Source organism: Schistocerca serialis, chromosome 2, assembly GCF_023864345.2.
Source record: "Schistocerca serialis cubense isolate TAMUIC-IGC-003099 chromosome 2, iqSchSeri2.2, whole genome shotgun sequence".
In the NCBI taxonomy this organism is placed as follows: Eukaryota; Metazoa; Arthropoda; class Insecta; order Orthoptera; family Acrididae; genus Schistocerca; species Schistocerca serialis.
The window spans coordinates 917,558,952-917,571,507 of record NC_064639.1 but is presented as its reverse complement, the minus strand read 5'-3'; positions in this window follow the sequence as shown (position 1 = coordinate 917,571,507).

The following is a 12,556-nucleotide window of genomic DNA, read 5'->3' as shown; positions in this document are numbered from 1 at the left end:
CTAACCTTCAACGGTCCCAACGTATCCTCCATATTGACCAATTCACTGCTTGGTGCAACCAGTGGTTCCTCTGTGTCAACCCCTCCAAGACCCAGGCGATCATCATAGGACGAACCACCCACTATTTTCATCTCCATGATCTCTACCTCACCATTTATGGCCGTCCTATCCACCTCACTCCTACCCTCAAATACCTTGGCCTCACCCTCGACCGCCACCTCACCTGGACTCCTCATCTCCTTACCATCCAACACAAAGCTCACAACAGACTCTGCCTCCTGAAACTGCTGTCCGGCTGGACATGGGGTCTGCATCCTTCCACCATCCTTCACACCCACAAATCCTTGATCCACCCCATCCTCTGTTACACCAGCGTGGCTTGGATTTCCGCCCCTCCCTGGTTCTATAAATCCATCCAAATCCTCGTTCACCGTGCACTCCACCTTGAATTCCGCAACGTCCTTCCATGACCCCCAGGAACATCCTCTACGACCTCTTCCCCTTCCCCCACATTCTCCTTTTCCTTGAACACATCTGCACGCTATATATTGTCCACCACATTGATCCCCCTCACCACCTCGTGTCTCCCTTCCTCTCCGTCCCCAGCCAGTTGCTGTGCCTTTACCACTGTGTCCCATCCTCTGTCCATCTCCACACCCTCCGCCTCCTTTCCTAACGCAACTTCAACCATCTACCCCTCCCGGATGATGAGCTTCGCCCTGCATTTACCCTTCCTAGCAACTCTAACCCCATCTTCCTCCTGCCTCCTCCTCAGGGCTCCCTCTTCTCCCCCTCCCTTCTCGTGTCTTTCTCCTCCTACTCCCCCTCCCTCTCTTGTGCTCCCCTTCAGTGTCTCTGCACTCCCTCCTGCCTTGTCTTCCCTCTTCATCTCCTGCCCCACAAGTTTCCTGCCTCTTGGTGTAGCCGCTGACACCCCTACTCTTTTCATCCCGCCCCCTACCCTGCTGCCCCATGCTCTCCCCTCCTTTTCCATCCTGTCTGGCCTCTCCCTCGGCAGGTCCCACCTGTCAGTTTTATTCTTCATCGTATGTGCTCCAAGTGCGTTTAAAGTGTGTTGTTCTGGAGCGTTTTTAACACTGTGGCTGACTTTTAACCTGTGTGTTTGCCTTCAGTGTCTTCTTAGTGTTTTGAGAATTGCCAACAGTGTTTTTTAACTTTATGTCGACTTTTCTAATTGTCCCCCCATGAACGTCTCCATGTCAGTGTATTTTTACCTCCATTATCTCCCCTTACTCTGTCTTATGTCCCCCTTTTTTATCGCCTTATATGTAACATTTTATTCTCGTATTATTGTCATGTCACTCGGATGAAAAGCGGCGGATTGTGCCGCTGACAGCCTTCCCCTACCCATATGGCGCAGGGGAGTGAAATCACAATAAAGAAAACGAATGGGGAGATGGCTGGTTTTGGTTGGTTGGTTTGCACTCCGGTGTGCAGTCTGGTTGTCGACGGTCGCTCTTCGCGCATTCTCTGCCTGTTTCTGTCACGTGGGCAGTGGGGGTTGCGGATGGAGACTTGCGTGTGGTCAGCGTCTGTGTATTGCGTCTTGTGAGAGGGAGATGTTCTCGTCTGTGCTGCTAAACGATGTGAAGATGTGAAAGTGCCTTTCGTATACATCAGCCTGCAACCAGATGCACTAAAGAATCAAATGGTGGGAATTATTCAGGTTCTTAGAGTTTTGCTGTATACATGTTTATTGAGTTTCGTGCTGTTTGCAGTTAAAGGATCTTATAGTGTTTGGACTCCCTTGTAGTCTGTTTCGTATTGACCACTGGTGCACAACGTATTGAACAGTGGTTACCTGTCTGAATGAGGTTTGCGTGTTTTGGTTTTATGTTGGCGTTTCTGTGGTATAATCATCGATGTTCATCGCCTGTTGTAGCTGATCGTTTAACTGGGGGACGACGCCTTGACAGCGGCCAGTTTGAATTGTAACCGATAGCGCGGTCGCTGTGTTTGCCAGTAGACACCAGTTCTTCGGTGAATCTAAGTTGAGTATTACATTATTTGTTCCTGGTGACGCCAAGGCGTCCGTCTTTCCTTCTTCACCGTTCCTTTCAGCTTTCATTCAGGCTCGATCTGAGTTGTAGTTTCCGCAAACCCCTGATATGGTACTACTTGTCACTGAAATTTTGTCAAATCTGGTTGGTTGGTTGGTTTTGGGGAAGGAGACCAGACAGCGTGGTCATCGGTCTCTTCGGATTAGGGAAGGATGGGGAAGGAAGTTGGCCGTGCCCTTTCAGAGGAACCATCCTGGCATTTGCCTGGAGTGATTTAGAGATATCACGGAAAACCTAAATCAAGATGGCCGGACGCGGGATTGAACCGTCGTCCTCCCGAATGCGAATCCAGTGTCGAACCGCTGCGCCACCTCGCTCGGTATAAAATCTGAAAGATGCCTTTCATTCTACTGTGTTTTTAATATCTTACTGCTGTTATATCGTAGAAAGGTGTCTTGCTTCTGTGGGAGTGTTTGTCAGTAAACAATTTATTGTTTGTATAGTTCTTAAGATTTATGTAAACAGGATTCTAAAATTATTGATTTGGTTTGTTTGGTGTGGGCTTTGACGCCCGTAGACATTTTGGCTTTTTAGTACTGTTTCAGTTTCTTGGGTAATTATGTATATTATTCTGGAGTAATAGCAGTCTGCTGTTGCCATGCAATGTTTAAATAAAATATGTAGGAAATTATAAGCCAGGGTGTGCGTTTCATTGATAATTAATGCCTTGTCTTTATTGGGTTGGAGTATCCTTGAGCGTGTGTCCCATGTCACAATGACGTTGATGGTAGAATCAAAAATTTAAGATGGCGTAGGTGGAAAACTAAAAATTAGAAGATGTGAAACTAACCATGTTGTGCTATTGGGCAATTAACAACAATTAAATTGGAAAAATTAAAAAATCCAAAAACGTTGGAAGTACGACCAGTTATACCTTGCAAGACTGCTGACTCTACAGTCCAGGACGGCGCTATTTCAAAAGTATCTGAACGATTTGGATTTTGTGCCGAATTCAAAGGCTCTCGATTATACAACCCAATATGATTTTTGATTCTGTGAAATTTTCACGGTTCTTGGAGAACTTTTTCGTACTGATTTCGGATCTGTTGTTAATTTTTTTGTATCGTGTACAGCTTTTTCACAAGCGAAGTAAACTCATTTTTCAATTAGATTTATGTTTGACCAGGAGAAATTTTGTTGCAAGTAACGAAAATTTATTTTAATAACATGGAGTAGCTGGCTACACTTGTGACAACCATCTGACTGTTAGGGGGAAGCATTAATTGATTGTGGACATGCTACAGTGTCGTGAGACTACATTTCTATTGGGAGATGTACTTTTCCAGTTTCTTAGAAATGAGTTTCAACAAGTGTTTCAATAACAGAAACGTATTCTATTATGTTTGTGTCAACTATGTGATTGGTAAGAAAAGACTGGTCATTGATAGTTTTGTGACAAATGTCTGCTAAACGAACTTTTTTCGTATAAGGCTTGGCAATCAAGACAAAAGCTGAGCACAACACAAAATGCGCCGTACACATGTTGAGGGACTGAGATTGTGGACTAATGTGAAGAGGAAATCAGTGCTTTTTGCAATTCGCATAGTGTAGAGGGAGCTGCAAAAACATATATATCGCTGTTGTTGTTGTTGTATGGTTATTGTTGGACACAATAAGAAAGAAGGATATAAAATATCCTAATATTTCTTCGCCCTTACGACCAGTTATGCATTGTGAATCTCTCCCTATTCCAAACCCACCTACGATTCTTAAGAATTTGCGAGAGGAGAGCAGCTCCAAAAATGAATGCAATGATGGTGATGATTACAAGCTAGAAAAAGATTATGTACCTCAATTATTTAGTTAAAACGATCTAAGTATTTAACTCGTGACTTGACTCTGACAAGAGATCTTGCCAAACTGTACGGGCTTAGACTGGAAGCCAAACACCTATTACCTGGAGGCTCATTCTCTTTGTACGGGAACAGAGAAACAGAATAAGTAAAATTATTTATAGAAGAACATATGGCTGTTTGTTGTGACACTGAATGTTTATGATCCATATCAGTGGAGGTTATTTATATTCTTGTCAAAACATAGCTGAAAGATGTACTTTTATGTAATGGAAATTTGTTTGGCTCAATACCAGTTGCACACTCAGTGTACCATAAGGAGATGAACTGTTCCGTATGCGGCACTATTGCCTAGGTTTGCATTAGCAGCCCAAGGCCATCGGGTACCTATACTGCCTAATGTTTTCTGCTCTTTCCTCTCTGGTGCCAGAGGTGGTTATTGGCAGCAGTCAAGACACAGACGAGATCAGTCATCTGGTCCTTGGTTGGAACCACTTAGATCAAGAAGAGCTTTTCCACAAGCTCTCAATGTGGTTGTCTATGGGCCCACCGCACACACTGAGTGATTGCTGCCCTGGAATAGTGTGACTTCTGGGAATGGAGCAGCCTGAATTTAACGGCAGCTATTATAGTGTGTTTACTCGAGTTCGTAGTACGGAAGGAATCCATGTATGCTTCTGTTTGAAACAAATACATTGTCTTGGAGTGGCTATATCGCAATTTTCTAGTTACTATTTAAACGGATTGTGCACCGATAGAGTTTGAAAGTTGGACGTTCATAGCGTCTTTTGGAGAGTTGGCTATTGATTCTGCTGCTGCGTGCATACAGCAGCTTTGAGATATTATTATTGCGAGTGGTAGCGAGCGAACAGTTAGTTGTTGGTAGTAGTGGGACGCAGCCTGGCGTGGGGAGAAGCTGCGCGTCAGGAGAGGTTGCAGCGCGCCCTGACCGCGATGGTGGCGCCGGAGGAGAGCTCTGTATTAGTTGAGGACTTCCGGTCATTTGCCATTTGCTGCGCCTAGTTGAGCGCTGAAGGCATTTTCTCAATTTTGTGTGTGCACACATTGAAAGTAATATTCATATCTTTGTTGTCACCAGATACGTAATTATTGATGTACGAAATTGTAGAATAATTGATGTTTTCAAAATGTTCAAGGAATAGAAAGGTCTGATTGAGGTTTGTCAGTGTGTGAATCGCCAGTTTTCGGAATATAGCGAATTAAAAGCTTTTATTGATTCTTTTAATTTTTTTTCACCGCTTAAAAGGGTTTTGACTAAACCACTCCTTACATTTAATTTCTATGAAAAAAAGGGGAGTGGTTGCATCATTAGTTGTGAACATGCGTTGCACTCTGCATGGATCGCAGTATTTCTTTTGAATTATTTTAGCATGTTGCTGGATGCAGAATATTCTAGCAGTTGCTGCGGAAAGACGAGGTAAGTTGTCTGTTGCGTGCAGGAACATTACAATATAACTGAATATTTTAAAAATTGCGGTCACATACAAAAGACTTAATTCTTCCTGGTGTAGCGGTAGCGTCATCGGTCCCGAGTTTGAAAACTGCCACAGCTTAAATGTTGATTGATAATGGCCGTTGACAGCTGAAGATTTCCAGCATAGGAAGTCACCCTCATTCTTCCAGTAGCCATTTCAAAGAGGACGTAGGAACAGACAGAGAGTCATGGCACTCTCTTGTCCTTGGGATGGGAAACTGCACCTAAGGGTGGAAGTATCAGCAATGAACAACGGCAAGAGGATACAGAAGGCAATGGAAACCATGCATTAAAGACACATAACGTGTATCCATAGGACATCTGACCTGTAATTGAAAAGGTGTCATGATGATCTCGCTATTAGCAAAAGATTCCGGAATAGTCTCGATTCTGGAATAGTCTCGTATCTCCAGGAGCGGACTGCCAAAGAGAACGCGACAATAATAAAAGATTGAATAACCAACGAAAGGATAACGTTCACGAGTTGGGGCGTGGAAAGTCAGAAGCTTGAACGAGGTAGGCAAGCTAGAACATCTGAAAAGGGAAATGCAAATGCTCAATCTAGATATAGTAGGGGCCAGTGAAGAGAAATGCAAAGAAGACAAGGACTTCTGGTCAGATGAGCATACGGTAATATAAACAGCAGCAGAAAATGGTATAACGTTAATAGGATTCGTTATGACTAGCAAGGTAGGGCAGATAGTGTGTTACTGTGAACATTTCAGTGATAAGGTTGTTCTCATCACAATCGACAGCAAACCAACACCGATAGCAATAGTTCAGGTATACATGCCGAGGTTACAAACTAAACACAAATAGACAGAGAAAGTGTGTGATGATATTGAACGGGTAATGCAGTACGTAAAGCGAGATGAAAATCTGATGGTCATGGGGGAGTGAAATGCAGCTGTAGGGGAAGAAGTATAAGAAAAGAGAGAGGAGAAAGACTAATTGAGTTCTGTCATAAATTTCAGTTAGTAATAGCGAATACTCTGTTCAGGAACCACAAGAGGAGGGGGTATACTTGGAAAAGGGCGGCTGATACGGGAAGATTTCAGTTTTATTACATCATGGTGAGACAGAGATTCCGAAATCAGATACTGGATTGTAAGACGTACCCAGGAGCAGATATAGACTCAGATCACAATATAGCAGTGATGGAGAGTAGGCTGAAGTTCAAGACATTAGTCAGGAAGAATCAATACGCAAGGAAGTGGGATACAGAAGTACTAAGGAATGATGTGCTACGCTTGAATTTCTCTAAGGCTATAGGTACTGCCATAAGGCATAGCTCAGTAGGCAGTACTGTTGAAGAGGAGTGGACATCTCTAAAAAGGGCAATCATAGAAGTTGGAAAGATAAACATAGGTACAAAGAGGATATCTGCGAAAAAACCATGGGTAACAGAAGAAGTACTTCAGTAGATCGATGAAAGACGGAAGTATAAAAATGTTCAGGTACATTCAGGAATACAGAAATACATTTCGCTGAGGAATGAGATACATAGGAAGCGCAGAGGAGGTAAGACGAAAAGGGCTGCAGGAAAAAAGTGAAGGGATCTAAAAAGAAAATAATTGACCGAAGGACTGACTCGGAATATAGCAAAGTCAAAATAACCTTCAGTGAAATTAAAAGAGGAGTCGTAACGTTAAAAGTGAAACGCAAATTCGACTGTTAAATGCAGAGGAGAGAGCGGACAGGTGGAAAGAGTACATTGACGGCTCTATGAGGGAGAAGATTTGTCTGATGTGATAGAAGAAGAAACTGGAGTCGATTGAGAAGAGATAGCGGATCCAATATTAGAATCAAAATTTAAAAGAGCTTTGGGGGACCGGAGATCAAATAAGGCAGAAGGGATGGATAACATTCCATCAGAATTTCTATAATCATCATGGTAAGTGGTAACAAACCGACTATTCACGTGTAGAATGTATGAGTCTGGCGACATCAACACAATTTCGAGTGCTGCAAGAGCTGACAAGTGCGAGAATTATCGCACCATCAACTTAACAGTTCATACATTCCGGTAACTGAGCAGAATAATATATATAAGAATGAAAAGGAAAATTGAGGATGTGTTAGATGACGATCAGTTACGGTTTATGATAGAAACAGGACTAAAGAAAAATCAAGACACGTTCGTAGGATTTGTAGGCCTGAAAAAAGCGTTCGTCTATGTAAAATGGTGCAAGAAATTCGAAATTCCAAGAAAAATAGAGGTAAGCTATAGGGCAAGACTGGTAATATAAAGTATGTAAAAGAGGCAAGAGGGAATACTAGCAGTTGACGACCAAGAACGAAGTGCTCGGATTAAAAAGCGTGCAAGGTAAGGATGTAGTTTTTCGCCCCTTCTGTTCAATCTGTACATCGAAGAAGCAATGATGGAAACAGAAGGAAGGTTCAGCAGTGGGATTAAAATTCAAGGTGAAAGAACATAAATGATAGGATTTGCTGATGACCTTGCTATCCTGATAGAAGGTGAAAAAGAGTTACATGTTCTGCTGAATGGAATGAACCATCTAATGAGAGTTTATGGTAACGACAATAAAGTTTCGCTAGATAGCCTAGCAACTTCTGGAGAAAAAGTGTAGATAACGATATTATGGTCAGAGAGAGCTTTACACATTTTCGTGTATGTGTTGCCATAATAATAACTTTTGATGTTGAAGCTATCACTAGCCCTACAATAGTTATAATTTTTGATAATAAGTTTCAAGTTATTTAAACTGTGTTAACAGATTCGGATATAAGCTAAGATGACTTAAATATGATACTGAATGAGAAAATTTGTCTGTACGCTTGAAAGAAAAAGAGTAATTGTTGCGAAAAAATTGTAAATTTCAGAGAGTTTACTTTAAAATAAATGTATTTAATTCTTTAAAGTTACAAATGCAGACTAGAAAAAATAAAAACTGTGTATCATTTTCGTGGACTAAAATTCTTAGATATGATACGTAGTTCCAAAACATAATATAAATGTGATATTGTTATGTACACAGAAGAGGAAAATTGAGATCTTAAAAATGAGATAGAGAACCCACAAAACGATACATAAATGCAAATGGGATATTCCTATGGGGCGTATTTCTAGGAAATTTATGGCAAGAAATATATGTCAGACTGAACTACAGAAATGTCTATTTCTTTTTACTGTTTTAATGTGAGTACTATAACGTCAACCAGCAATGGATAGGAACTGTTTACAGTTGAACTGACTATACTGACAGTAATACAAAAATAGGAGAGTCGCAAAAGATAATCACTGTTTTACATCAACAGGACCGTTAAACATGAAGCAAGTCCCTCGTATAATATGTTTACGATCCCTGTAGGAATATGAGAAATCGCCAGTTTCCGTATCAAATCAGTTTTATTAATAAGAAATATTTATTTTACTCATTGTATACTGTAGACATATCTGTATCTGTATGAATTCCTCTTTCCTCCTTGAAATTTAGCCAAGATACAACGTCCTCCAACAATATGGTCTTGATCTGTCATTACAATAGGATCCAGTGTGGATTCTTCAAATGGGTTGACATTATCTACGCTGTCATCACTCTTGAAAGATACGTCAGAAACAGAATAAGTCTCCTTAGTTTCTTTTCTTTTTTGTGTTCTTGTCGTAGCTTTGGTCCAAGCATAGCCTGGCGAAGTACAGCAACTCGACGTGGTATGGACTCAACAAGTCGTTAGAAGTACTCTACAGAAATACTGAACCGTACTGCCTCTACAGTCGGCTATAATTCCTAAAGGTTTGCCGCTGCAGAATATTGTGCACGAAATGGCCTCTTGATTATGTCCCATAATATTCGATCGGATTTATGTCGGGCGATCTGGGTGGCCAAGTCATACGCTCGAACAGTTCACAACGTTCTTAAAAACATTAGGAAACAATGGTGGCCCCGTGATATGGCGCTTTGTTATCCATAAAAACTCCATCGTTGTTTGGGAACGTGAAGCCCATGAATGGCTGCAAATGGTCACCAAGCAGCTCATCGTAGCCATGTACAATGAGTGCTTGATTCAGTTGGACAAGAGGACCCAGTCCACTCCCTGAAAACACCCGCCTCACCATTACGGAGCCACCAACAGCTTGCACTGTGCCTTGTTGATGATTTGGGTCCATGGCTTCGAGGGGTCTGTGTCACACTCAAACCCTACCATCAGCTCTTACCGACAGAAATCGGGGCTCACCTGATCAGCCCACGGTTTTCTAGTCGTCTGGGATGCAACGTTTATGGTCATGAGACCAGGAGAGGCGATGTTGTGCTGCTAGCAAAGAAACTGGCGCCGGTCTTCTGCTGCCAAATTTCATCGTTCTGTCATAATGGATACGTTAGTCATTCGCCCCACATTGATTGTTAGCACTGACAATTCTACATAAACGCCGCTGCTCTCGGTCGTTATGTGGAGGTTGTCGGTGACACCATTGTTCATGGTAAGAGGTACTGCCTGAAATTTAGTATTGTAGCCACACTCTTGGCACTGTGGATCACGGAATGTTGAAGTCCCTAATGATTTGGAATGTCCCATGGTCTAACTCCAACTACCATTCCGTGTTCAAAGCCCGTTAATTCCCACTGCGCGACAATAATCACGTCGGACACCTTTTCACATGAAACAGGTGGGTACAAACGATAGCTCCGCCTACGGACTGCCCTTTTACACCTTGTGTAATTTATACTATCGTCATCTGTATACATGAATATCGCTATCCCATGACTTTTGTCACCACCGTGTATTTTGGAGTGAAGTGTATCATATTTAAGAATTATAGCGATTGCTTAACAATTATCTCATTATAATAAATCTGTAAATAATGAATAATCCAATCTACACAGCACAATTATGTATGTAGCACAAATTTCGCTAATTGCGTACATGTGGCAAGTATTTTAGAACTGTGTGCATATTTATTTTCAGTATTTTAATTCAAAAGTGATGTTTCTGTTGAAAAAGGAATCTATGATTACCTATTCCTAAATTTTGACTGTATAACTGGCAGTAGGAATGTTTGTAGTAGGTATAGTTTTCTTATGAACAGACTCGATGTATCAGATAGTTGGAAAGTTTTGGCTGTATCATGTTTAGGGCACCTGACCCTACGTTGTGTCGTCTGGTTCTAATAGCGATAGACTTCGTGTGAGTGTGAGTTGTGGATGGACAGTTGTATGATTACCTACAACCATGTATGAATCGCACATATATTTTAAAGCTGTTCTGTAACTGAAGCCTTGCAAGACGGCACGTTGTTCATGTGCAGCCAGCTTGTGTAACTTGCACAAAGTGTTGTTATACTCTGTTACCGCGGCAAGAATTCCTAGTTTAGTGTTGGTACCACCCAGCTGTTTCAGGGTAGCCTTTGACATTTCCTTATTTGTGTGTTTACTAATGGACTGTGGCTACGGTACCAAGGCCTATGTAACACATTGGGCTCCTTCCAATGAGAGCTTCGTGTTTATTGTAATTATTACCTCATTCTTCTTAATTGAGTGATTATCAACAAAATGAAATCGAGTCCAGACCATTCTGAACTTAAAGAACCTTATTGCCTCGTATGCTATGACACTGAAAAGTTTTAACTAACGTTGTCTTAAGAGTCTTCTTGTATCTTGAATTTTGGAGCAAAACTATGTATTTAACTGCTGTCCTAAGTTCGCTGGACCAACATTTTGTTTAATGCTACAATATTAAACGTCGTGCTAGAATTTAAATTAAAATTTTTTTGTAGTTATAATTTTTGGGGCTAATATTTTCATAGGCCTAATGACTGTACCTTGTTCTAAGTCCATACATATTACAAAAATGCAGTGTGTTTGTGTGTGTGTGTGTGTGTGTGTGTGTGTATGTATGTATGTATGTAAGTTTCACATTTCCTTCCAAGCCACCTAGATCAGTTTCAAAAAAGTCTAGTACACGTAGCCCTTACTGTCAGGCAACAATCGCTGTGGGGGTAAGAACCAACTACCTGTTATAGTTCTGGAGATAAGTAATGACGTCCTAAACAATAAGATGCGTGAGAAACTGCCATGTCGTGTGTGACGTATTGAATTCGCAATACGTTTCTTAGGCAGTATCCACGTATGCCGCTAAATGCACTTTAAAAACTACATCATGGAACCACGTATTTTTCAGCAGACATGACGTCATAAACACTGAGATTTATGAAAAACTGCCGCATTGGGCATGAAATTTAAATTTATTACTTCTTTTCTACTACTTATATGCGCAACAGATTTTGTAGACAGTATCCAATATACCACTGAACGTACTTGATAAAGTATATCATTATAGGACATATAGATCGGGAGATATGACATCGTAAACACTGAGACGCGCAAAAACTACCGCATCGTGTTAAGACGTTTAAATTTTTTACGTCTTTGCCCACAACATATTTCGCTGTCGGTATCCACATATGCCGTTGAATGTGCCTGCACAAATATATTACTACACGACATATAGTTCGAGAGATATGACGTCAAAAACACTGAGGTGTGTGAAAAAAACGCCACAACATCCATGAAATTGTAATACATTTATTCTTTACTGATAACAATAAGGCACTCCAACAGTCAGTCAACTTAAGGAAATCCCTGACACCTTGAAACGCCTTTGACAGCTTTCAACTATGCAGCGCGAACGGTTGTAGGCGGAAACGACGGCCGTCTATAGAGCTATGAAGAGCTGTTGCCATAGAGACGTTTACAGAACCGCTTTGTAGACACGCGAATTAGCTGAGTCGAGTGTACAGAAACTATCCGTGATCATGTTTCTTAATCTGAATACTGTACTTATACATCGGTACATCGTGCACATTTCTTTGATACGACTGTTTCATAATTTCAAAGGTGTTTTCACGAATACATGGAAATGAAATTTTTTCGATATTTCACTACAAATACAGTTAATTTTTTGTTGCCGTATCTACCAGAAAATTGGAAAAATGAATACTCGGGTAATGCCAGGTTTGTCAGCTAGTCAAATTGTAGTTTTAGTGTTTTCAGTAGACGGATATTATTTTACTGGTAACTCAATCTATAGATGTCAGCCTTTTATTTGTCCTTGGGCCTACCTGCTTCCCACAATATGAAAACCTCAAAGCTGTGTTAAAGTACAGGAACTACGAGAAATATTTTGGCACAATATGTGGGGATTTGAAAGCAGTTAGCACAGTACTACGT